This window comes from Mustela lutreola, chromosome 7 (assembly GCF_030435805.1).
Source record: "Mustela lutreola isolate mMusLut2 chromosome 7, mMusLut2.pri, whole genome shotgun sequence".
In the NCBI taxonomy this organism is placed as follows: domain Eukaryota; kingdom Metazoa; phylum Chordata; class Mammalia; order Carnivora; family Mustelidae; genus Mustela; species Mustela lutreola.
In genome coordinates, this window is record NC_081296.1 from 129,241,703 (window position 1) to 129,266,070 (window position 24,368).

Consider the following 24,368-nt stretch of genomic DNA (forward strand, 5'->3'; position numbering starts at 1 on the left):
TAATTCTCTCTTGTCAGACTTTCTCTCTAAACACACATTGCAGAGAACCACTAATTTCATTTTCTCTCTGTTTAATTTCATTTTTTTTTTCTTTCTGGGATTTCTGTTTAAAAGAGCTTTTAACAATCTTCAGTCACATATGGTGCATATGCTTATGGAATAGGCAAACCAGCTTGAGTAAAATAAGAATAAAAATAAACCACACAGACCTAAACTCCAAACTTTTTGGGAGGTCCTCAATGGTGCTGCCTTTTTTTTTCTTTTTTCTTTTTTCTTTCTTTCTTTCTTTCTTTCTTTTTTTTTTTTTTTTTTTTTGTACATGTCAATTATTCCTGTTTGGAACCAGGAATGGAATCATCCCAAATATCCAAATACAGCAAGAAAGACGGCATTGTTCTCCAGATCAAAGAGTCAAACTAGGCCTAGGAGTTCTTGAAAATACTTCATTTTATGGGATTTGCAGGTTCTTCATGAACAAAAACCTCCAGCAAAAGATGAGAATTATTGTGTGTGCTTTGCTAAAGGATGAACTTGACCATTTCTATCTGACATACTATAAAAAGGCAGACACTAAACATAAGAAGCCACATAGCAAAGCGTAAAATCCTCAAACCCAAATATTTAAATTTTAGCTACTCAAGAAGCCATGGAAATAAAATGAAATTTCCTAGTGAAATCCCTTTGGCATTGTCTTCCTGCTGAATGTTTTCAAAACATACTGAGCAGTCTGTTTCCTTAGGGATCACTTTTCTCTAGTTGCTTTATATGTTTACATATGTTCAACTACTCATTGTATTGTCTATTATAAGAGAAAATTCATACCATGCATTCAGGTTTGGATCCAGGTGATTACCAGATTGGTCCAAGATGTGGGTATAGGATGTATTTGTGTCTAGATGCTATTTCAGCCTGTGTGAGAAGAGGGGAGGGAAAGAAAAAAAAAAAAAAAACACAGAAGGAAGGGGAAGAGAATTACACCAATTGGCTTCACTGTTTTAAACTTGCCGACACAGCCTTGGAGATCTGACAAGTTCTCTGCTCTCTGCTGCTCGAATAAGAATCAATTAAAAAAATATTGGGCATGCACAAGGCAGAAAGGAAACATGCAGCAACTGGAGCTTCTTCTCTAGAGTTTGTAAACTTGATGGTGTGATAAGATAAGAATTTAAACATGTAAGTCACCTAAAGGAGAGAAGTCACCATGTTCATCATCACTTGCCAATCATCATGAACATGGTATAGGCTTCAAAGAGAAAATGGGGCATGACCTGTCAGTAAAGAAACTTGTGATTTTGACAGGGTGAAGGGGTGAAGAGGTCATGCCAGGAACTGAGAGTTCTGTGAAGTAAAGGGGGGGTTACAAGATATACATAGGATATGGCAGGAAGACACATTTCACATGAATTTTGGTTTAATAAGGATAGAGTTTACAAACTCAGATGCTTTAAGGACAACAGTGCTGATGTAAATTAGAGAAACAAGTTGGAAGTTATGCTTTTTTTCCTGAAGGTGCTAACTTAAAAAACTAACTAACTAACTAACTAAATAAATAAATAAATTTACTTATCAAACAGATAGAAATATTCTTCATTTCCACAAAGAAAACAACTCCTTTCCCTTTTATATTTTCTCTCATGCCTTTTCCTCTTTGGAACATGGGCACAGAGCAATAATATTTCTCCAGTAGAAAAAGCAATGGTGTGGGCACAGGGACAAATCTCCATTGACCCTTTGCCTCCCATCAGGAAACCACAGGATGCACGGGGATCCCAGACTACGTGGGCTCTGGTCCTATCTGTGAGGGGAGGCTGTTGTCACCTTGTAAGGAAAAGGAGCCATGAGAGCCAGAGCTTTGACTTTTCCAGAGAAACTCATATTTGACCTTTAGTGTAAAAGTTCTCAATATATTTATTATTAGGTCTTTTAAAAAACACTGTGCAAGGGGCGCCTGGGTGGCTCAGTGGGTTAAAGCCTCTGCCTTCGGCTCAGGTGATGATCCCAGCATCCTGGGATCGAGCCCCACCTCGGGCTCTCTGCTCTGGGGGAGCCTGCTTCCTCCTCTCTCTCTCTCTCTCTCTCTGCGCCTACTTGTAATCTCTGTCTGTCAAATAAATAAATAACAAAAAATCTTAAAAACAAAACAAAACAAACAAACAAACAAAAAACGCTGTGCAAGCCAAAAATGCACCTGTCTAAACAAGAATGCCCTCCTTGGCAACCAGAGTGCCGCTTCTAATTTGAAAAAGAAGAATGCCACAGGACTGCAAAGATAAGAACTTTCAGGAAATTAATGGAATTATTCTTCAGGTTTCAGTATGTACATCCAGACCCGGGCCCTTGCACAGAGCCCAGATTTGATTCATTCGGTAAATGCTAAATCCATTCTATTTGCATAGCATGTTCTCTAAAGCATTTTCAATTGGAACTGATTTTGTATTTGAGAGTGAAAGAATGTATTCCGGCAAGCTGATGTTTCCTTCTGTGAAGAGCTGCTTTTCCAAGGGGTTGACAAACACCCATCTTGGCCCTTCAGCATTTTTCTGTGTGCTGAATACGCTCCAGGAGCATAGATCACTTTTATTGCAGCGTGCAATATGTTTGATAATAAACTTTTAAGCTCTGTTTATCAGACGCCACGTACAAAACCATTACTTTCTTGGCTGCCACCGATACCTTATCTAATGGGAAAGATAAAGAGTGATTTCAGTAAGAAACTTTAAAGAGCATTTGATACTTGGGAGAAAGAGTAATCAAATCACCTAGTATTTATTTTCTCCTGTATGACTGGCATTATAATATTGATTGATGCTGCCTTCTATCCATCTCATACATAAGCATGTTGTCTCTTTCTGTGTGTGGTGAGCTCTAAGTAATCGTTTCCTTGGAGTTTGAGAAACAGATTTTACTGTCTGAGCAGAAAATATCTGATAATTGCATGAAAATCGGAAGGACAAACAAGGAAAAAATAAAAAAAAAAAAGCTTTAATGCTGCAATATTTGAAGGTGATCGATGATTACTGGATAATTTATGAGCAGTTGGCCTCATTCATAGATCTGACAAATGAGGGTATTTTAATGCCAATTGAGAGATAAAATGTATATAATACTTCATTATTTTCTTTTTTTTTTTTTTACTTTTATTAGATCATTTGATATATAAAATAACACTGTGAGCTCTGGTTAAAAAAAAAAAAAGTGGTGTGTGTGTGTGTGTGTGTGTGTGTGTAGAAAGAGAAGTTCAGGAATTATAAACCTTACACCTATGATCATTTAACTAAGTTTGAACAATGTACCCACAGTCTCACAGCTAGTTTGTAGCAGAGCTGAGCCTCTTGGCTTCCTAACCATGGTGATTTCTATCACAATAATAAATACATTTGCCTGTTTAGTATACATTGCATGCATCTACTATTGTGTACCTGCCAAAGGTTTGAGTGAAATTAGTCCCATCCCCTCAATGATCTAGAATGATCTTTTGAAAAGGATGCCCACATCAAAGTGATGGGTTCAAGATGGACACATACAACTAAGTTAAGCCTGCAGTTTTGTTTTGAGCTTATAGGGAAACACAAGTTCTCTTTCATTCACAAAATATAAAGGAGGAAAAGAGAGAGCATCTGGCCCTAGGAGCTGCTTACAGACATCTTGAAGCCACACGAGTTGTCAGCTTTGAGATGAAGCCGACCCTTTCCTGGCTGGAAAGAGACTGACATTAAGAACAACAAGCTAAGTACATATTTAAGCTACTGGATAGAACCTTAAATGACTTTTTTTGTGTGCGTGGGTGTGTGTACCATATAGGTTAAAAAAAGTAAATTGATTTTGTAACTTAAGTCAATTTCAGTCATGGTTTTTACTATTCATAACAGAAAAACCCTAAATGATACATAAAGCCACATCTGAAATCAAATTGTACACTCTTTCTTTTCTTTATTTTTCAGAGTAAGCCCTTGAACAAAGGAGGAGATACAAACATCATGGGGTAGCTATTTTTAGGCTATTTCCAAATAGTTTTGAAATCTTGATGCAGAGAAGAGAAGCATATACATATGGGATTTGTAGGCAATATTAAATAAAAGAAGCAGGTTTGCTGCACCTGGGTGGCTTAGCTGGTTTAATGTCTGTCTGACTCTGGATTTCAGCTCTGGTCATGATCTATGAGTCCACAGATCAAGCCCCACATTGGGCTCCACACTGAGCAGGGAATCTGCTTGAGGATTCTCTTTCTCCTTCTCCCCTCCCCCCACCCCCGCCACTGGTCTCTCTAAAAAATAAACAAACAGGGGCGCCTGGGTGGCTCAGTGTGTTAAAGCCTCTGCTCAGGTCATGATCCCAGGGTTCTGGGATCGAGCCCCACATCGGGTTCTCTCCTCAGTGGGGAGCCTGCTTCCTCCCCTCTCTCTGCCTGCCTCTCTGCCTACTTGTGATCTCTGCCTATCAAATAAATAAATTTAAAAAAATAAACAAAAAAAAATGAAAAAGAATGTTGAAGTACACATACTACTGTGTGGAACTTGGAATGAGAAAGGGAGACATTTTCTTTACGCCTTCTCTTTGCTCAGCAGTGGTCTGCCTCCAGGGAATGGCAGATTTGGGAGCAATGAGGAACAACGCCCTTCAGACAGGCACTGGGCTCACTATGGGGGCATCAGCTAGGAAAAAGCTGAGGCTCCTGAAAGTGATTCTGAGAACTGTTGCCATCAGTCTGGGAAGGTGGGGAGCTGACAGCCAAACAGAAATTGTAACATAGTACGATAAGTGTAGCAGACCTACTGGTCTGCAAGCACTTTGCCTATGTGAAGACAGTCCTCCGTTGGAGGCTACTAAGAACTGAAAGTGGCTGAGATTTTACCTTGTTCACAAACTAATGAGTTAGCATAATGCAATTTTATGAATTCTTGTATAAGACATGAGACTCCTATGTCTAAAAGAAAGCAATTTACTACTCACAACACAGCAGTAAACATGAGCACCTGTTAACCTTCTCCCGCCCCCACCAAGTTCCAGAGGCAGTGCAAAGAAGCCCAGACGGATGCTACACTCACAGTGGGTTAGCAGCACATCTCAGCAATCCTGAGCTGAGGGAGCCCAAATCTTTTATATCGGACAGTAAAAATAATAACAATAATCTGCCCCCAGCTCTGGAGGAAAACACTATCTCTGTTTTCTATGATTCTTTGATGGCTAAGCATCTCTGAAAATGTGATCCAGAACAAAAAGGTAGTTAGTGTCTTTTCTTGAAAAATATACAGAATTACAAAACACCCCTGGAGCACTGTCTCCCAACAGAATTTCATTCCATTGTCTGGGATTCTTATATTGAAATGTGGATATTGAAATATTATAATTTTCATATTTAAAAAATGAGTCCATTATAAATATGTGTAAAATAAATATTCACAACTGTGTACTGATATAAATAAATGATCAAATAAATTAATATTGGGGAGAAGAGATAATTTACCTTCAATGAGTGAGAACGTAACTCTGTACTCTTTAGGTATGAGCTAAGAATTGACCTCCTTCCAAAGTGTTTAGTTTGGAAAGTGGGGGGGGTGATTAAGGGGTTAAATTTACAGTGAAGAAACCTGACAAACACCACCTTAGTCATGGGATAAAGGCCAACATCAACAGTCATATTATGTTAATATGATATACATGTCATATGATACAATAAAATGGCACCTTATTTTCAAATTCTTCCAATAACCCATAACCCCAGTCTTATCAAAAGAAAAAATAACAGAAAAATTTCATTAGAAGGACATTCTTGGAAACATCTAGTCAGTACTCCTTAAAATTCAGTCAACAAAAATAAGGAAAGTCTGAGAAACTGCCACAGCTAAGAAGAACATAGGTAGACATGACAACTAAATGTAATGTGAAATCCTGGATGGGGTCTTGGGACAGGAAAATAAAATAGGGTTAAATCTAAGGAAAGCTAGATAAATCATGGGGTTTTGTTGATAATAATGTATCAATGGTGTTTCATCAATTGTAATAAATATATTATAATAATATACAATGTTATCAATAGGAGAAATTGACCGTGGGGTATATTAGCAGTTTGTCCACTAGTTTCTCAATTTTTCTGAAAACCTAAAAAATGTTCTACAAAATAAATTATCTTAAAAGTAATGAAACTTCCAATGCCCCAGCAATTCTTCTATTCCTGGGCATATAAGCATATAACCAACAGAAATATATATGTATATATATTTCCTTAATATATGCAAAACGATGTTTATAACATGACTATTCTTAGTAGTTTCAAAGTGGAAACAACTCAAAAGTCTTCCAATTGTACAATGACTATGTATACTGGGGGGTATTCACAGTGATTTTCTATGCAATGATAATGGATAAACTGCAATTGCCTGTAGCCATGTAGATAAACTTCACACACTATACAAAGGAAACTATGTATAAATAGAAAATATACATGATTCTGTTTATATAAAATCAATACAAGTGGGTGCCTGGATGGCTCAGTCAGTTAAGTGTCTGCCTTCAGCTCAGGTCATAATCCCAGGGTCCTAGGATGGAATATTGCCCAGGCTCCCTGCTCAGCAGGGAGTCTGCTTCTGCCTCTGCCCCTACCCCTGCTTGTGTTCTGTCTCCTCTCTCTTACTCAAATAAATAAATAAAATCTTAAAAAATACAAATAAAATCAATACAAGCAAAGTAACTTCTAATGTTATAGGGCAGGAGTGGGGGAAATAATTGGAGGGGAAATATGGTGCATTTGGGGTCTGACAGTGCTGGTAATGTCCTCTTTCTTGATCTGGTTTTTTGTTCCAAGAGAGTTCAGTTTATAAAAATTCATCAGGCTATATTCTCATAACTTCTGCATGTTTATATATATGTTATACTTCTAATTAATTTTTTTTCTTAAACAATATTTGCATTATATTTATAGGCTGTTGACATATGGTTACATCATATTCATGAAGAGATGCTCTGCAATGAGAAACTTAGAAAATTGAGTTTTCCAAACATGTGTTAGGTAAAAATGCACAGATCAAGGAAGAAAAGGGGAGAAAGTTGAAGCCTTAGGAACAACATGGAGAATGTTGTCCTGTCTTTTGAACCAAAATCTTAATTTTAGCTTTAATTCCCTGAAATGCAGGAAAGGATATAACAGCAAGCAGAGTAAGATAAAGAGGAGTGAAAATAATTGTACTTATTACACAGGGATGAACTAGCATAGGGAGAATGACCAAATGTATCACTTCATTCTTCCAAGGGGTTAATGGGAGGCTTGCAGCTCCTCCTCTCATAAATGTCAGAAGGTCCCCTTATCGCAACAACCAAATGCTATGTCACTATCAATTAGTTCATGTGTCTTTTTTAGCATGCTCATAATAAATGAACAAGTATCAATATAACATCTATTGTTAATGAATGTCTATTCAGAAAGGTGGTATAAAACATGAACTCTCAAGCCAGATTGCCTGAATTCAAATCCTGGCTCTATTACTTATTAACTGTGTGACCTTAGGCATGTAGCATGCCATCTCTGTGCCTAATTTCTTCCTCTGAAAATGTGGAATACTGAAAATGTGGAATAACATCTTTATAACAGTGTAGTTATGAGGATTAAATGTAAGCTCTCTTTACATATTAAACTATGATTATGTATCATGTCCTGAAAATTCATTTACTAAATTATAGAACAAACATACAAAAAAGTCACTCTTTACCTCCATCTTGTAACAGATGAAACTGAGACTTAGAGTTTATAAATGTTTTATCAAAGGTCACACAGCTTGTAAATGGTGAAACAGAATTTCAGCTTCAGATACGTGCTCTTCTCAGGCCACTCATCCCTTTCTTGCTTCTTCAAGCTCCTTAAAAAAAAAAAAAAAAAGTTTAAACTCCAAAATGGACTTTATTCATTAGGGATAGAATTTAGTCTGTTGTATATGGAAGAGCTGTGTGACCACCCTTAGGATGTTTTTTTCAGAACACATTTCCCATTATTTTGGGAAAGTTCTACATGTTAGCTCATCTAATAACTCTATTCAGGTAAATTCAATCCACTTTTTTCATCTTCTCGCCTTTGTGTTGATGAAAACCAATGCTCATTATCTACAATATAAAAGGCTTCTTGTTATCTGAAAAGCAATTATTAATCTTACAGGAGATAACAACTAAATCTAAAATTTCACATATTCAAGAGCTAATTGAGGGGCCTTGGGCCATGCAGTCTCATTCTCTACAAATGATCTCTGACTTCTTTGCATATCATTTTAAAATCATTTGAAATAATTAGTCACCTTAGTATATTTACAAAGGCAGATCTTGAAAATTCATCAATTACCTACTTATAAAATACTTTCTAACCTTTGGGTGAATTTGATTCAACAATATGGTATGTCTTTTCCTGCATTTTCCATTCTAGTCCCAGACTGCATGTGAAACTTTAAGAAGCTGGATTTCAGATTTCATGTTCACTTGTGAGTTTAACCAAAAACTCTTCTACCTTTCATTCAAGGAGGGAATAGAAGTTGAAACCACAAAATGCCATGATTCATGTCAATTTCTAAATTTTCAAACTCAGATTTTTTATTTAAATTTTATAGAAAATTTACCTGAGTACATGAGTTTAGATTGTTATATTTCTGTAATAATCACTGAAATGTTGATCAATTTCCATTATTTTCCACTTCCATTCATATGGAATAAGTTCCATATGAATAAATCCTTATAAATCAGTATTAACATATTAGAGGGTTTTTTGGTTCATTCTTTTTTTTTTTTTAAGATTTTATTTATTTATTTGACAGACAGAAATCACAAGTAGGCAGAGAGGCAGGCAGAGACAGAGGGGGAGGCAGGCTACCTGCCGAGCAGAGAGCTCGATGCAGGGCTCGATACCAGGACCCTGGGATCATGACCTGAGCCGAAGGCAGAGGCTTTAACCCACTGAGGCACCCAGCTGCCCCTGGTTAATGTATTTCATAGAATGACTCATATTGCTCTCATTACCTTGATAGTCAATACAGAACTAACCTTATCTACTGACTCCTTATTTCAAAGTGTTTGAACTACTATTGTTACTTATACATAAAGGCCTGGAATGTTTGCAATAAATCCTGAGTGTCTCCAATCAGGAGGCATGCTTGGTAATAGCACATGAGAAGTAGTTCAGGACCCAGCCCATTAAAATCCTAGGCTTTCTGCTGAAACACAAGAAGTACTAAACTTAAAAGCACTCGAGGCTGATGCAGTCTTAAAAACACTGCAAAATACCCCAGTCAGTTCTTTCCTTGATTAGATTAAGGCTATCTGGCCCTTTCCAGCTGATCTGCAAGAAATAACATGAACTATCTCTGTAGAAAGAAGACGCTCTTCTAAAATTCTACAATTTACCACATTTTATCTGCATTCAATTGAAAGTCACTAGGCATTCCAAAAAATAAGATTAAGAAAAAGAAAAAAACAGATAATCCATTAATTAGATACAGGCTTTAAAATAATTGTTATTAGTATGCTCAGAAAAATGTATGGGGTGATGGATATTCATTTTGAAGAGAAAGAAATTTTTTTTTAAATCAGTGAAAGATAATCTAATGAAATTTAGAAAAAAAAATTATTTGACAGATATCACAAGTAGGCAGAGAGGCAGGCAGAGAGAGAGGGGGAGGCAGGCTCCCCGCCAAGCAGGGAGCCCAATATGGGGCTCGATCCCAGGATCCTGAGATCATGACCTGAGCCGAAGGCAGAGGCTTTAACCCACTGAGCCACCCAGGTGCCCCTCCAATGAAATTTTTAAACCTAAAAACTACAGTAATTGAAATTCAAAATTCAATAGATGAGGCATATCAGAATCTGAGAGATGGTTAGACAAATGAAAGATGAGCTGCCTGAAAATTTACAGTCTGAGCCTGGGTGAGCAAAAACATGAATAATATAGGCATGCCTGGCTTGCTCAGTCAAGAGAGCAAAGCTTGCTCAGTCAAGAGACCCACTCGAACTGTGGGTCATGAGTTCGAGCCCCACGGCAGAGGTAGAAATTATAAATAAATGAGTGAAAAAAAGTGGGAAATATATAAAAGGACATAAAAGATAAATAGGACTGGTATAAACTGAAATGTGTTTGTATTTGGAGATCCAGAAGTATAGGAGTGAAAGAATAGAGTAAAAGCAATCTTTGGAAAGAAATGGGCAAGAATTTCCCCAGACTGAAGAAAGGTACTAACATTATCAGCCCCCAAAGCACTTCATTGAACTATTGCTGCTGATTTCCAACATCAGAGAGAAAGTTTCACAAGCTGCAGAGGATGGGTGTGGAGGGACATGATGGCTTCACATCAACAACAATCTGACATCCAACATTTCAACAGAAACTACAGTGGAAATGCTATTATTACCATTACTATTACTGAGGCTATTACTCATCTGCATGATGGTACAGTAAAACAACTTAAAGTCATGACAAAATAAAGACAGTTTTAGGCATAGAAAATGTGAATGAGCTTGTCACCAGTAAACCCACACTAGAGAGGAATTTTTTTCAGGCAGAAGAAAAATTGGCTCAGATAGGAAAAAAGGCATGTAGGAAGGATAAAAAGCAGTGATAAAAGTAAGTGTGGGGGCAGATTCCAATGAACAGAGTATATAGTACAACAACAATGATAAGACTGGTAATAAGTATAATAATCATAATTACGAGGTGATAAAGGAGGATATTTCATGAGCCATAATAGTTACAAAAATGGGATATTTGATAAAAGGCATAAGGAATGAAAGGAAGAAATAAAACTTCCTTTTGTTTACAAACTACATTATTATTTTTGAGGAAAATCCAAAATAATCTAGAAATTTTATATTAAGCTTAATTCAAGGTAGTGGGTTTTTTTTAGTTTGTCAATATACAAAAATAAATTGTATTCTGTTAAACCAGGAACTAAAAATCAGGAAATTAGATCTTAAATGATACTATTTATAACAGTGTAAAAATAGAGCAAAGACAGGAATAACATAGGAATAAATCTAATGACAATGTGTGAGAATTTTACCCATGAAATTTAAACACTTACTGAGAGAAACATATAAAAACCTCAATAAATAAAATATTTACCATTTTCAAAGTTTGGGAGACTCCATATGTAAAGATACTAATTCTGTACCCATTGAGCTATGGATTCAAGGTAGTAATAATAAAATATTTCAGCAGGTTTTGAATTTGTGCATATGTATATCTGTGTGTATTTGTAGAAATTGATGAGCAGATGCAAAAGCTTTATTAAAATGAAACAGGCCAGAATAACCAAGACAATCTTAAAGAATAATAAAGCTGGAAGGCTTATAATATCAGACATCAAGACTTAATATACAATATAATGCCATATAAATTAAGAATATGTGATATTGAAGCAGGGTTACCTAGATCAATGGAAAAGAAGTTCAGACACAGATTAATATGTATATAATCCCCTGATTTATAACAAAAGCTATGCTGAGATGCTGCAGGGAAGGGTATTTTTTGGTTGTTTTGTTTTGGATTTCATAGACAGAGCTAAGTGAGTTGGCAAACTGGGAATCCTTGTGGTAAAAATATGAAGCTTGACCCCTAGATTTTCCTAAAAAAAGAAAACCCTCATCTGCCACTTTCTAAGAAAAAAAAAGTGTAAGAGAACATCTTCATAGCTGAAGAGAGCAGAGAGCCTGCTTCCTCTTCTCTCTCTCTGTCTGCCTCTCTGCCTACTTGTGACCTTTCTCTGTCAAGTGAATAAATTCTTAAAAAAAAAAAAAAAAAGCACCAACCATAAATAAATAAATAAATAAATAAGACTACCTTGGAATGAAAAACTCCAGCTTACAAAAAAAAAAAAAAATTATTACGATAACAAAAATCAGAACACAGAGTGGGAGAAGGCGTTTATTATACATATATCCTACGAGGACTTACACTGAAAATATCTAAAGAACTTCTATCATAATAACAGAAAAATAACCAACCTAAGGGAAAAAAATTGAACAAAAGACATTTACAAAAGAGAATATATAAATACCAATAAGTATATGGAAAAGATTGGATATTATCATGATTAAAGGAACACAAACTAAAAACACAATGAACTATCACTACACAACCCACAGAATGGCTTACATGAGAAAAGGCTAACCAGCCCCCAATCCTCACACAACACAGACTGCTGGAATTCTCAATCTGATGTGAAGTGTCATTTAGTAAGATCACTTTGGAAAAAAATTTTGGCAGAATCTACCAAAGCTAAAAATACACATATCCTCTAACCTACCAGTTCTATTCCTAATTACATAGGCAACATAATTACATACATACAATTAACTGAAGTCATACAGAAGAAGGTTTATGATGGGTTACCATTCAACAGTGAGCATGAATAAACAAATCACTGCTCTATACAAAAGAAGATGAATGAGTCCTGCAAACACAACAATGAGCAAACGAAGAAACAGATGACATACAGCATCATTCTACTTGTATAGAAGTCAAAATAGGCCAAACTAACCTATGGAATTAGAAGTGAGGATGGTGGTTACCCCTGGAGTATAGTAACAGGGAAGAAACTACATGAGTGTTTCTAGCCCACGACAGAGATATTATGGAGTCAGTTCTAGACCACTGCAGTAAAGAAAACATCACAATAAAGAGTCAAGTGTGTTTCTTGCTTTCTAAGTGCATATAAAAGTTATGTTTATGGGACGCCTGGATGGCTCAGTTGATTGGGTGTCTAACTCATGATTTCAGATCAGGTCATGATCTCATGCCTTCATGGTATCAAGCCCTTCCTTCATCGGATTCCCTGTTCAATGGAGAATCTGCTTGAGATTCTCTCACTCCCTCTCCTTCTGCCTGTCCCCTCCTCTAAAACAGATAAATAAAGGGACACCTGAGTGGCTCAGTGGGTTACACAACTGCCTTATGCTCAGGTCATGATCCCAGCATCTACCACTCCCTCTGCTTGTGCTCTCTCACTCTTACCCTTTCCCTCTTTGACAAATAAATATATAAAATATTTAAAAACAATAATAAAATAAAATATATAAATAAATCGAAAAAAGTTTACATTATATTGTAGTCTATTAAATGGCAATAATAGTATGTCTAAAAAAAACACTATGCATAACTTAATTTAAAACAGTTTATGGCCCAAAACTCTAACCATCATGTGAGCTTTCAGCGAGTGTTAATCTCTTTTGCTGGTGGAGGGTCTTGCCTCAGTGTTGACGGCTGCCAACTGATCAGGGTGGTTGTTGCTGAAGTTTGGGGTGGCTGTGGGAATTTCTTAAAATAAGAGGACAAAGTTTTCCACATTGATCAGCTCTCCCTTTCTCAAATCGAAGCCATTTGATAGCAGTTTACTCACAGCATAACTTCTTTCAAAATTGGATTCAATCCTTTCAAACCCTACCGCTGTTTTATCAACCAAGTGTGGGCGCTTTTCTAGATCCTTTCTTGTCATTTCAACAGCCTTCATAGCATCTTCACCACTTTCATCACTCACTCATAAGAAGCTCATCTGTTCAAGTTTTACCGTGAGATTATAGTGATTCAAATATAATAATAACGAAAGATTTTGGCATATTAAGATAATTACCAAAATGTGGCAGAGAGATGCAAAGTGAGCAAATACAGTCGGCAAAATGGCACCGATACACATGCTCAAGGCAAGGTTGCCACAGACTTTCAATTTGCAAGGAAAAGCAATCTCTGCAGGATACAATAAAGTAAAGCACAATTAAACAAGGGATGCCCGCAATGCTTTTTTTTTTTTTTTTTTTTTGACGTGGGTGGTGGGTCCATGGTGTGTTTATGTGGTGTTATTACGATTTGAGAAACTTTCTGTATTTTGATAAATTTCAAATAAAAGTTTATTTTAAAAATGTAGCTAATATCTGTCATTAATCCACTGCAATACAGCTTATATTCCTGCCAAGTACTTAATCAAGGGAGAGAAAGTGTGTTTTTGGAGACCAAATAATAACCAACAAGTTTCGGAATGAGGTCTCTATGAATGAATCCATCAGAGGCAGTGGCCGGTGCTAATTGCTCCTTAGAGCCTTGGGAAGTGTAAAGACTATATAGAAAAGGCTAGAATTAATGTGGCAGGAGTCCCACTGGCGGTATTCTCCAGCGAACAGAGCTCGGAGATAGCATTCACGCTCTCTTCCAGATGCCAGTTTCCCTCAACACTTCCAGGAAGCAGAGGAGGGAGGGAAGGGGAGGCATTTTCTTTGCCAAGGAGAGTATCTCTGTGGAAATCTCCGCACAGGGGCTTTCATGCCCGTGACTGCTCACAGGAAATGAGCTTGTCCTTACAAACATGCTTTGCCACCTGGAAGGGCGCCCCAAGCACTTTTATGAGTAACAGACTCAGACAGATAGAAAGCTGGGGGTCACTTCTTTTGCCATACAGGAGCTGCTCTCTTGGTTGGGAACATGGCAGTGATTTAATGGATACACAGAAACAAAAATGTAATGACTGCTGTTGAAATTTGTCCTGACACATGGTTAATGCTCCCATTCTGGGCAAGGTGAAGGGGGAGATGTTTCTTGTTCCAGATAGGAGAGAGAAAATGGCCCATATTTTAGAAAACATAGCATATACGCCTTTAGCACTGATGTAGGTAGGCTTAGACTTGGATGAATTCATCCTGTTTATTATACTGTCTTGTTTTCTCATCCTCACAGATACAGCTAGTCATTTTTTTTTTTTCCTTTGAGAAGAGGCATGATGAATTAAGATAAGTGAGTAGATTAAAACAAAAAAACAAACAGTCTGGTTTCAACCTCTTATTACCTCCCTGATCTGAGCCTTAGTTTCTTCTTCTACAAGTGAGAATTATAATTATGTTGGAATGAACTCATCACGTTTATGAGCACAAATGAGATAATAAACATGAAAACATCTTTAGACTGAAAACAACTGTTAAAGCATTATTAATTAAGAACACACAAAATAAGACTCCTCAGATTTTACCTTTTTAAAGCCTCATCATATTACCTGTGTCTTAGATATCTGTATAGCCCTCCTATTCCCCAAAGGAAAAAAAAAATTCCAATGAATTTCTAATATTACTTGAGGACACTTTTTCTCAAATTTCTCACGTATTTTACATGGTGCCTAGTACATAAATGATGCTCAATTGACATTAGATGTCTCTATTTGTTGAATGGAAATCTAAATCAAATTTCAAAACATCTTTTTTGTTGAATAGACAGAGATGTTGAACTGTGATATCAAAAACGTTAGGCAAACAAAATTAAATATTGACTTTGGAAGAAAGTATTATAAGAAATTAGCCCATAAAAACTTTTTTACCTCTTCATAGCCTTTAATTCATTGGTTGAGTTGTAAAGATTATGCTTCTTTTGAAGTTCTGTGTTCCACCAAACAGAAACAAAATTTTCTTTTCCAAAGAAGATTATTACATGATTATAGTTAATATTTTTGTACTCAACCATCATGAAGAGTTTGATAAATTTAAAAATTACAGTAGTTTTTTATCATGCATTAAGATGCTTGTGTCAATGAATCTCTCTTCTTACTGCTTTCCTGTGTTGCTCTAGTAAGTATGAAGAAAAGCCTCTCCTCTCTCCCTTATCGTTGAAATACAAAGGCTTGCTAGCTATCTACTTGGTAAAAATCAGAAACACAAAGACAGTGGAGTGCTATGTAGTTGGAAAAGATTAAAAAAGAAATAATTTCCAGACTTTGAACCCCATAAACTTATTAGTCTGGACCTGGGATTTTTGTTCAGAAAGGTTAAATGACTCCTGACTTTAGGTTACAGTTAAAAACTTTCCAAGCCTCAAGATCATCATTTAACATTTTATAACCAGCAATTTAGTATTGATTATGTTGGATATTCTCCACTTATGTCTCCAGATTCACTCTTCACCCTTCTCCATCCTATGATGTGTTCCTGAAAACTGGCTTTTACCTTCTCAACTAGATCCCCTTTCCTTGTAGATTTTTTCTGGGATAGTCAATGGAAAGCCCTGGAAGAAAATTAGAAAGTGGGAAGAGAGTAAGAAGTAAAGCTGGGTATATTTTCCCAAACTCACTACTTATTGGATCATAGGTTAGGGTTCGCTGTGGTTTCTACTCTTTGCCCAGATCTTCTGTTAGGCATCCATCTTAGAGCTATATTCCTCTGTGTTTGGGTTCCAATGACCATGCTCTCCCTTTCCCCTTCACATCTAGGGGTGGTAACAGTTCCCAGTTCTTGTTAGCTCTGGAATCCTAGACAAGCATTTGTAATGGATCTTTTCATTATAGTTTCCTTAATGAAGTGCATCTCATTCCTGTTGGGACTTTGACCTATCAGTGTGATACCATGGTATCATGGTATCTTATAGGAGATTAAGAATACATAAGAAGAATGAAACTGAAAAAAATTATCCTAGGTTACTTGCAACTCAACTATAGAAGGTCAATGAACGGTGCTGTATTATTTAACTATTAGGTGTTCAGAGAAAGTGGAAATTGATAATGAATACAAAAGTCAAGAAAAATTTTATCCTTCAGATCTCAGATCTCAGGAAAGTTTTTCATGACCTTTAATGGAAAATCCAACTATTACATGTTCTTATAGTACAGAGCATCAATGGGAATGAGATGTAATTTTGTAGCTGTGGTTGAGATTTTACATGTTTTTATTGATTTAACTGACATTGTTTTCATCCCCTGGATAGTAAGCTCTATGGAGGCAGAGAACACGTCTGTTCTTTGTTTTACAGTTGTAATCTCAGCACCTAACACTATGCATGGCATGTAGTAAACCCTTAATATTTTCCCTGTTGATTGACTACTTAGATGAGTGAGTGGATAAGGATATTAAAGGGAGTCTGGTGAAAATTATAGCAACATCAAACCAGATTATTTACCAGGTTCAAGGATCGAAGTGACATTAAGTATCTCTGGGAATCTTTCTTCAAAGATACAGAGAGATGTATCCTTTTGAATAAGTTCTTTTTAAGAGTAGATCAATCAAATTCAGTGACTTTTGTCCTTATCCAAAGCATAGTCTTAAATAATAAGATTTCCAGGTCACATGTTCTGTTACATAATTGCTTTCACCGTCATGTCCAAAGACCATCAAAGACCTCTGCTTCATCTGAGGACAAGTGACATTATCTAGGGTGGATTCAGATTTACATACTTGTTCCCGGAGCATGAGTTCCCTTTGAATGTGATTGTTTATGACTTGAGCAGGCCATGGTTCCCAAACTTTGGTGCATTAGAACCTCCTATTTGTTTGTTAAATAAAAATTATTTGCCCCCACCCCTAGAGTTTCCAATTCAGGAGGTCTGAGGTGGGTCCCAAGAATTTTCATTTCCAGGTGCTGCTGGTGCTGCTGGTCTGGGGATAAATTTTGGGAACCATCACACTAAGGAAACCCTCTTTGTAAGAACTCCTAAGTATAACTCTGAACAAATCATTTCCTAACTAATAATTTTTCTTTTCTCACAATTTATATATTTTATCTTAGTCTGTTATGTTGTTCTTAAATATTCAACTTCAGCAAACACTTTTTGAGAGGCTACAATAGGGCAGCACCGTTCTAAGTGCCTGAAACAAACAAACACACACACAAAATTTCCTGCCCTCATAGAGTTTGAATTTACTATCTATAGCAAGAAATACCAAAACCATGTTTTGTGCTTCATCTGTGGAGCGAAGCTTTCCCCAGAGAGCATTTTTTGTTATTGTAATGGCAACCTTATTTTATCCACCTCACTAATTGTCAACTCCTAAGCTTTTCAGAGAAAGAATGACACACATTGCAATTAATAAATCTATTTTTGTCCTAAAAACAAAACAAAACAAAAATACCTTAACATACTAGGACACGGGGCGCCTGGGTGGCTCAGTGGGTTAAGCCGCTGCCTTTGGCTCGGGTCATGATCTCAGGGTCCTGGGATCGAGTCCCGCATCGGGCTCTCTGCTCAGCAGGGAGCCTGCTTCCTCCTCTCTCTCTGCCTGCCTCTCTGCCTGCTTGTGATCTCTCTCTGTCAAATAAATAAAGTCTTTAAAAAAAAAAAAAACATACTAGGACACATAATACATTTTATCATTATTTCTTTGAATTGTTTTCAAACACCTTGTTTGTTTGTTTTCCCATGGATATTCAGCAATTCCAGAGACAGTGCTTGAAGTTTCTCTGCATCATATGAAAAAAACTGCCCAATACTGAAATTTCTCAAAGTTCTCCTGGTATGTGATATCAATCATACTAGGAAAGGACCTATGTAAACCAACATGGGGAATGTGCAGCTAGTAATTCCACAATCCCTTTATGGAAAGTTTGGATTAAATAGCAAAAAATGCATTCTGTTTCCAAAATTGATTAAAGCTGATGAGATCAAAAAGTCAATTGTAATATTTTTGTTCATACATATTTGCTACTCTTATCTTCACACATAGAGCAACATATGTGTGCACACTTACATATATTTACAGTTTACAGAGTTTTGTATTAAGTTCATTGTAAGATAGAATTTAAAGTATTTTTAAAGAAGGTTAATGATCCAAATAATTAAAAAAATCTTCACTATTTAATAATTAAAGCATACATACATTCACTTGCATTACAGTAGAATCATACATTAGTAACACTCTATTACTGAATGACTGATGTAGGGAATAAGATAAGAAAGGTGGGTGGCTCAGTATCAGAGTCTAAAGTAAGGTGGGTTTAGAACATGAGGCCTTTATATACTTTGATAAGGAGCTTGAACTCTGACAAGAGAATCAGGTAACCTGAGGCCTATTTCCGCTCTACCATTAATTAAATAACCAGGTGACCTTGGACACTTTCTGTAACCTCTCAAAAGGTCAATTTCCATATCTGTAAAATGGGTTTAACAACAGTATGTCAGAAGATTCCCTTTGAGTTGAATCAAGTAAAAGTTCTTAGCTGAGAACGTCTCACATAGTTAAGTACATAATATGTGTTACCTATATAGGTCGCAATGCATATTAATTACAGACAGCTAAATCTGTTAACAGAATGAGAACATGGAGGATGAATGAGAACATGGAGGATGCCTCTGTGTTTGAAGAGTCAAACACAGAGGCAAGTCAAGCACCCTGAAGTGCTTCTGATCAGTGTTTCCTTCAGAGTGTAATGGACCACTGGCTAGCCAGATGTTCCAAGAAGGACCATTTCCAGGCCAGCTATATCTAGGAAACACTGAATTTGTATTATCTTTCTGTATATACTTATTTGTATATCAATATCCTTGAGAAGTTTTGCAAAATCTTTCCAAACATCTCCCAGTCTTTTAAAACTCGCTAACTATGGCTCTGCTACACTGCCAATTATGTCCTGTAGAATTTTTGTTCTGTAAAACAGGTTGAAAATGCTGGTCCTACACTTCATATCACTTTGGTGGGGTAAGGTGCCAGTAGTAGGACAAGAAAGCCAAGTTAGAGTCGAAAGAGATTACAAATAGAATAGACAGAAATTATATAAGTAGAGGACCACGACATGCATGCTTTACTTCGTTGTTAAAGTCTTTTTAATTTGGAAAGCAATGGCACTTTAAAAAAAAAATGTAAAAATCAAGAACAGAAGATTTTATAAGCAATGGCATGTGTCTGATATGGTGGGAAATAATTGTGTCAGCACATTCCACATGGGTAATTGGTTGTCATTGTGCATATTCTCAGCAAATTGGGCCCTTTGCTCTGAACTTAAACACCCGTTTTTGCCTAATTATGTTTTGTATTTACATTTCACATTATCTTTGTTAGCACATGGAAATCCAGCTGGTGACCTAGCAGGAAGTCCCTTGAAGTCATAACTCTTAATTACCTTCCCTGGAACCTGGTGGTTTGAATTGAGAGGTAGTCAGAATGGGTTACAGGAAGGATCTTAGAAACAACGTACAGATGCACCAGCCCTGGTGTTTTCAGTTATAAGCCCTTTCTCGGTGCTTTATTGTAGCAGTATAGGCTTTAGACTCAGATAGAGCTGTATTCAAATATATTAACTGGCTTAGGTGACTTTGACAAGTTACTTGATCTGGGCCTCAGTTTGCTCAATATTAAAATGAAGAAATAATAATACCTAAATCCATAGAACTTGAGAGAAAACAGAGGACTATGTGTAAAGAACTTAACATAGCCTCTGACATACAAGACACGTTTACTAAAGAGTGACTTTATTTTTCTGCTACTATTATTATGATGATTATTATTGATTTCTTGTGTACAGTAACAAGTGACTAAATATTTGTTGCCAAAATTATGAGTGTATATAATAGATAGGATTCATTAATAATAAGCAAATCATTGTTAATGTCTCCTTTGAATGAGTTGTCAATTTGATGTTTTCTATCTTCATTAAAAATGCATCCACTTTTTGTTTCATATTTCATGTTAAAAATGTTAGATTTCTTTTTGGTGCACTAACAGCATTTTTTAAAATGTACAGTGATTCAAAGATTTTAAGGGACCAATAAATATTATTAAATAAACCATTGAAATGAAAACTAACATGTCACCAGGAACACAGGTAAATATTTCACAATTATTGAAGATGAATAAACTTGAACAACACCATAAAAGCACATAAATATGCTTAGCAGATCAAAGAGTTAAGTCTAAGAAAGGTACCTGTTGTTGTTTTTTTTTTAAGATTTTATTTATTTGTCAGAGAGAAGGAGAGAGAGCGAGCACAGGCAGACAGAATGGCAGGCAGAGGCAGAAGGAGAAGCAGGCTCCCTGCCGAGCAAGGAGCCCGATGTGGGACTTGATCCCAGGACGCTGGGATCATGACCTGAGCCAAAGGCAGCTGAGCCACCCAGGCGTCCCGAAAGGTATCTGTTTTATGATGAGATTTAAATGATGTAACTATGTCTCATCTTACGTAATAAAAGGACTGATCATGCCACTGAAAATTATTTCATATGCCTTCTTCAACATGAATTCATAATAATAGTTACTGTTTATTGGTTCTACTCCATGCTAAGGATCACACACGTGATGCCATTGACATCTGACGGAAACTCTGGAATAAGTATCATTATCTCCAATTTACAGATGAGGAAGCTGAGGGGAAATAAAAGTGGAAATTACCTCAATCCAGCATTTCTTTCTATACCTTTCTTCTACTGAAAAAAGATGCATCACTAGCCAAAGGAGATTCGGGGCTTTGGTTGTAGCATTCCCATCATTTTCCAATTTTTTCATGGAGGGACATTTTCTCCAGCCAGACCTGAGTCATCCTTGTGGATTTCTCTGGCTTGAGTTTGGCAAGAAAATTTTTTTTCTCTGCATTTCTGATTTAAAATTCTATGTTTATACATTAGACACGATCCATGGCATATTTTTTCCTACATAGAAAAGGCCTGTCTATACTGAAAGAGAGTCTGAGACAAAGAAAGGAAAGAGAGATATAGACAGGGAGATGTCTGGATCCAACCCTTCCATTTAGCTTCACTGATGCCTTTCTGTGTTCTCATAATGTCACCAACATTTTTTTTTTCCCTTTTAAGTTAATTAAAGTTGGGTATTCTAAAGTTTGAATTAGAAGAGTTCCTCCTGTTTAAATCAAATTTAAATCCAAAATTACATGACTAGTTAGTTGTAGAGGCACAAGTCAAAGCTAGGTCAGTTAATACAAATGCCCCTTCCTTGACCACTAAGAAATCGTATCACAGTTTGACAACCATCAATGTGAGCAAGATAAAACTGTTTTTTAAGGACTCTTGGATATCTTGCTAATGCACTCATAATGCAGTAACAAGCAGATAACGTGAACCCTGGAACTATCAATATTAGTAACTACTTTCACATTAAAATCTTTTATACCAGTTAAAATAGGTATTTATGGCAGATTTTTGAATAAGCGGTCCAATCTAGCAGCTTTTCCTAAGCAGCTCATCAGTTGTGATGCCAAAACAGAGGTATCACGCTCACACAGTTTTAAATTCTGTTTTTAGAAAGTAGAGTTGTAGAATAGTAGCATGTTCATGGGTAGCCACTAAACACTAGGGACAACACAAAGGAAAAGAGACAGGTGCAGTCTCTCTGAGCTGTTGACAATAATGTAGCAACAACTCATCTGAGGACCTATCATTAATAGCAGCAATGACCTCATGGAAGTGTATAGTCTATAACAGTTTCAGTTTGTGAAGAACATCTCTTCTAGTTTAGAGCTGATAATAAGCTATGAATATGAATGTGTAAATGTAGATTTTTTCCTGATATTTTGGCTTTGAATGATATTTATACACATATAATGGATATTGATCTTGACCACCCTTCAAGAACCTCAAGTGGATGCCACTTGGTAAGTAAAGCCATCATTTTTTAGGTTGCCAGACCTGCGGGGGCTGGAGGTGACTTTATCCACACTGGCAGATGTTATGATACCCCACACTATTCTAGAAAGCTCACAGCTGACAGACTATTTCATGGGATGCTCTTAAACATCACCCAACATGAGCTAATATTTCATTTTAACTGTAGTTCTGGGAAACACAAATGGAGATGTTGGGTTGGAAATATACGAGGTGCATTGGACACGGGGTGTTTGGTTTTGAATACAGAGTATCTCCAGAAAAGCGTGTCCTTCTTGGAAACTGTTTCCTGATCCACAGCTTTCACTGCACAAGACATGGGGTTATCTTGTTTAATGCCTTAATGGTAAATAGATGATGAACGGAACTTTATGCCCATTCTAGCCCTTCTCACCATAACAAGATCAAAGCAAATATATTTCATTCTGCAATGAATGTATTTTTTCATCTTATGTAATGCAAAAAGAGGTCCCACTCCTATAGCAGCTGCAGTTTCATATATGCCTAGAAAGGAAGGAAAACGTATTTTCTAAAGTAAAGGTTTCTTTTCTTCTGTAAGATTTTTTTTCAGTTAATATTACTTAATATTCACTGAATATTAAGTATTTCACTTAATATGAAAGGGTTACAAAAATCAGAAAATTCCTTTCGTTTCTGATATTTATCGATGTCAAATTTTGGAAAACAAAGGAAAGTTGAAATTTGTCAGTCATGTCAAAAGGAATTTTATCTAAATTTTGTTCTTTTGGGTTATTTGGAATTTTTTCATAATGTGTTTAATTACGATAAAGGTTTCCCAGATTTCTCTATTAAAAGCAGTCCTTCAGCAGACATTCTATATACCTATTTACAGTAAATTCTTACCAGTGGGAATGTTAAGCCAAACGGAACATGTATTTTTTACTTTTTTGCATACTGATCATGAACTAACTCTTGGAAAGTTATACCAATTTATATGTTTGCCTGCATACTTTCAAACATCTGACTTTGTCAAAAATATTTTAAAAATTATATGTTTTTATTTTTAATTTTTATTGTGAGAAGGAGTTAAACATCTTTTCATTTGCTTTGGAAAATTTGCATTTTTAACTTTTCTTTGTCCTTTTTTCCTTAAAGATTATTTATTTATTTATTTAAAAGAGAGTAGGGGGAGGGGCAGAAGAAGAGGGAGAAGTGGCTCCCCACTGAGCAGGAAGCCCTACATGGGGCTGGATCCCAGGACCCTGGGATCATGACCTGAGCCTAAGGCAGACACTTAGCTGACTGAAACACCCAGGTGCCCTGTCCTCATTTCTTTTCTTTCCTTTTTTTTTTTTAAACTATGTTTTCTTGCATTTATTCCTCAGGTATCTCATTTTTTATTTGAAAACTATTTTTATATTAATAAAATTATATTTTTATGTCTCAAATGCAACTTGAGTTTTAGAATCAATTAGTTAAATGACTTTGTTAATTGCCTTTTGGTATTTTGAAGGGAACTTTTTTTTAATTAATTTTTTATTTTTTTATAAACAGATAATATATTCTTATTCCCCTGGGTACAGGTATGTGAATTGCCAGGTTTACACACTTCACAGCACTCACCATAGCACATACCCTCCCCAATGTCCATAACCTCACACCCCAACCCCCCTCCCCCCAGCAACCCTCAGTTTGTTTTGTGAGATTAAGATTCACTTATGGTTTGTCCCCCTCCCAATCCCATCTTTTTTCATTTATTCTTCTCCTACCCCCTTAACCCCCCATGTTGCATCTCCACTTCCTCATATCAGGGAGATCATATGATAGTTGTCTTTCCCCACTTGACTTATTTCACTAAGCATGATACCCTCTAGTTCCATCCATGTCGTCGCAAATGGCAAGATTTCGTTTCTTTTGATGGTTGCATAGTATTCCATTGTGTATATATACCACATCTTCTTTATCCATTCATCTGTTGATGGACATCTAGGTTCTTTCCATAGTTTGGCTATTGAAGACATTGCTGCTATAAACATTCGGGTGCACGTGCCCCTTCGGATCACTACATTTGTATCTTTAGGGTAAATACCCAATAGT